The sequence below is a fragment of the Beta vulgaris genome, chromosome 8 (assembly GCF_026745355.1).
Source record: "Beta vulgaris subsp. vulgaris cultivar EL10 chromosome 8, EL10.2, whole genome shotgun sequence".
NCBI lineage: Eukaryota > Viridiplantae > Streptophyta > Magnoliopsida > Caryophyllales > Amaranthaceae > Beta > Beta vulgaris.
Genome location: NC_079209.1, coordinates 20,157,380 through 20,161,011, shown reverse-complemented (window position 1 = coordinate 20,161,011; position 3,632 = coordinate 20,157,380). Strand labels below are relative to the sequence as shown.

At 33.5% G+C, this 3,632-nt stretch overlaps 1 long non-coding RNA gene across 1 annotated transcript; it reads right to left on the bottom strand.

The window, feature by feature from the left end:
- Window positions 1-2,565: 2,565 nt before the first annotated feature.
- Window positions 2,566-3,143, bottom strand: LOC130589611 (uncharacterized). Its single transcript, XR_008967159.1, has 3 exons — window positions 3,102-3,143; window positions 2,884-2,994; window positions 2,566-2,674 (listed from the first exon to the last, which is right to left on the bottom strand). It is a non-coding gene; the product is annotated as an uncharacterized LOC130589611 (long non-coding RNA).
- Window positions 3,144-3,632: the final 489 nt, after the last annotated feature.

Below are 3,632 nucleotides of genomic sequence, written 5' to 3'. Positions count from 1 at the left end.
ATGTTTCATTTTAGCTCCGAATATGATGTCATCAACATATATTTGAACAAGTAAAATGTCAGTTCCTTTAGATTTAGGAACAAGGTTTTATCAACCTTTCCTCTTTTAAAATTGTTTTCTAAAAGGAACTTGATAATCTCTCATACCATGATCTAGGCGCTTGTTTTAACCCATAAAGAGCTTTATCAAGCTTGTAGACATGATTTGGGAGATTATTATTTTCAAAGCCTGGGGGTTGTTCAACATATACATCTTCATTTCACTAGTGCATAATTAGCCTAAAGTATCACCCCAAAAGTGTTACTTAAAGGCCTAAAAGTGTTGCTTTAGGAAATAGGTAACACTTTTATAAGTGAAACATCTGCGTGCTACCTATTATCAAAGGTAACACTTTCAAATGCTAATGTTTCACTTTCTCAAGTGTTACCCAAAATTCTCTAATGTTTCACTTTTTTGAACTAATATAACATTTTTACAGTGTTGCTTGTAATTTTTTATGCAACACTTTTTCATCTATAGTAGCATTTTCTATGTTATCTCTTGAATTATAGTAACACTTTATTAGATGTCGTGTATCATTTTAGGTCAACATATGTAACACTTTGTTAGATATTAGGCAACACTTATTATTAGCTAGATTTAAAGTCACTTCTATTTCACACGTCTCATATATAGTAGCACTCTTTAATTTGTCGGCACATATACAATAATAATAATAATACTAAAACTTACAAACGTAATAAACGAAGAGGAAATAAATTGATATTATAGATATTGAGTTCATTCAACGATCATTGTAAAAAAAGAGCCAATGAGTAGTATTCATCAATTGAAAACATACCATTGCTCTCAACATATAAATAGTTGATCCAAAAACCTAGTCATAATACATATAACTCTCCCCAATCCTAAATTAATCTTAACATTGTGTCTTTCTTTGTCTTCAATTCCATGTGTCGCCCTATTCATGCTTGTTTCCAGAAGCACCATGCCTACCTACTACTCTAATTCATTATCTCCATCATCATCCTGCAGTAATGAGAACAAATAAAAAAGAATGTTCAAAGTCTTTATGATAACACGACTAATTATATACTTGTAAAAAATAAAACAAGTATATTAAATATATGAGGCACAACAAAACTCCTCTTTTTTTAAAACTGTGATACAAGGAAAGACCCTCCTGCACACCCACCCTCAAGACAACCCCATGCACAGCAACCCTCTACATAAATCGAAAAGAAATAGAAAATGAAAAATAATCGTAGTCATCACTTCCTCCAAAAGTTGTTCGATGTAATAATCAGCAGGTCTCCTTTTTCTTTTTATGCACATGTTTCACATTATGGCATATAACTTACATTTGGTTATCAGATTCGAAAAATCAATTTCTTACTCAAGTTTATACTTGAGTCTTTTCTAAACATCAATGAGATTTGATTGCACCAAGAACTTACACCTTTCAAGTATTTCAACATAATCTGGAGTTGATATAGCTCAATCAAAAACGTCATGATATAACTGAATCAAATTCCTGGTTGCATGATTGAATGGGCATATATTTCCAAAACTTGAAGATGCATAGAAGAAAGTAGCTAGAATCAGGATTATTTCAATCGAGTAGCACCAATAATAAATCAGCCATGAACATTAGCAACCCCATCATTTTTATGTTTCAATCATATTTTCAGAACTCATTTCTCAACATCCATGTAATAAATCAATCGAAATACTTGCAATTATACCTATAATTTGCAATGAAGCTGATGATAATATCCTGTACTGAAGATGAAAATAAGTTAAATTAAAAGAGATATCAGAAAGGGTAGTACCAACAGAGACAACAGCATAAGAGAGAGGAAGAAAGCATAGGGCAGGGCCGCTAGCTTGCGGCGACCGACGAATAATACGATTAGTTACAGACATGTTGATGCGATCAACGTATCATGTATACTAGACACAGTCTTCAAAATGGAATAAAGACATAATTCAATGGTAATTCGAAAAATCAGATCGAAATTTACAAAATTCATGGGAAAAAAGACAATAATTTGAGACAGACCTGCTGATCATAAGACTTCTAATGACATTTACCAATTTTCGTTGTCAAATTGTCTAAATTTACAGCTTCCCAATTGCGTTGGAACTGATGGGAGGTTGAACATGAACGATTCATTGGAACTTTGAACAAAAAAATTGATGAACGATGAGGATTGAACGCCGATGGGAATGGACAAATTCAGGAGCATAATTTAGCCAATTCGTCCTAGGAACTAAACATTTTTGAGTTGTATGTTTACCTGGAAAATGTGGTCTCCGACAAATCCTCCATCGAATAACTTTAAATCAATAAGTTTTCAAACTAAAACCAGTCTGAGTAAATAATTCTACTTCTATCAAGATTAATTTTTCCCAAAAAGATCTGACCATCACATAAAAACTTATGCACCTTTCAATCCATCAGATTCATCCTTGCCTGATCTTAAAGTTGAAACTTGCTGAGAAAATTAAATGTTCAATTTTCCACATTGTGTTAGTACACTTTATAGTGTTAATTACATAACCAAAAGTGACTAATCTTTCAAACCCTAGATCAAAATCCAAGTTCCTTACTTCAATGAGCTCGGCACTGACAGGTGCACCCTCATCTTCTCACGCATTCGAATTACATCAACTAACAAACCCACAAAACATCAAGATTATTCCATGAAACTAAAAAACAACCAATCATCATTCAACCAATTATGAACCAGAAAACACTAATCCAAATTAAATACCCACCACCCGGTAATATTAATTCCAAACATCGAAAACCTAAAATACAAAATAACCCAATAAACTAAAAAAAAGGGAGAAATTGAAGACTAAGTAAGAGAGAGATACCTTGGCGAATTTAATCTCATCTTCAAGCTCATGAAATCGATTATTAAGTTTACTGAACTTGTTAATATTCTGCTGATCTTCCCAAGTGACTTGGGTCTTTGATCCTGAACCCTATAAAATAAAATTATAAGTAAAAATCAGGCACGAATTAATGACCGAGAGATAAAGGTGAATAAAAATTAAGAATGAATTTGAAGATATTGAGCAGGTAGATTCACCTGTTGCATGTTTTGAGGAAAAGTCACCACGAAGAGGACATAGAAGACGCGAGCAGGGGACAGAAGCACGTCAAAAACACCGCGCGAGGGGGAAACGACAACACGGCAAGCGCCGGGGAAAACGGGACACCCGCAAGGGGTGGCTGACGGGGCAGCAGCGCAAGGGATCAAAGAAAGAGAGAGCGGGCTCGGGTTGGGGTTTTCACGGGGAAGGAAAGGAGTTGGGGTGAGAGAAATAGAGATGGGTTTAGGGTTTTTTTTCCCAAATTAATCGACTAGGAAAAGAAAATAAAGGAGTAAACGACATTGACTTCCTATTTTGGTAAAATACTGCTCAACCAATTGCACACGAAATAAAAAATATAAAATAATATTAATAACTTCATAGAATTTGTATGTAAATATATTATAACCACCGCAAAAAAATATATTTATACGCTAACCCAAATAAAATAAGGATATTTAAAATATAATTAGCTTAATAATTATAATTAATGCTAAATAAAATGCTGTTAAGAATCGGAGTATTAC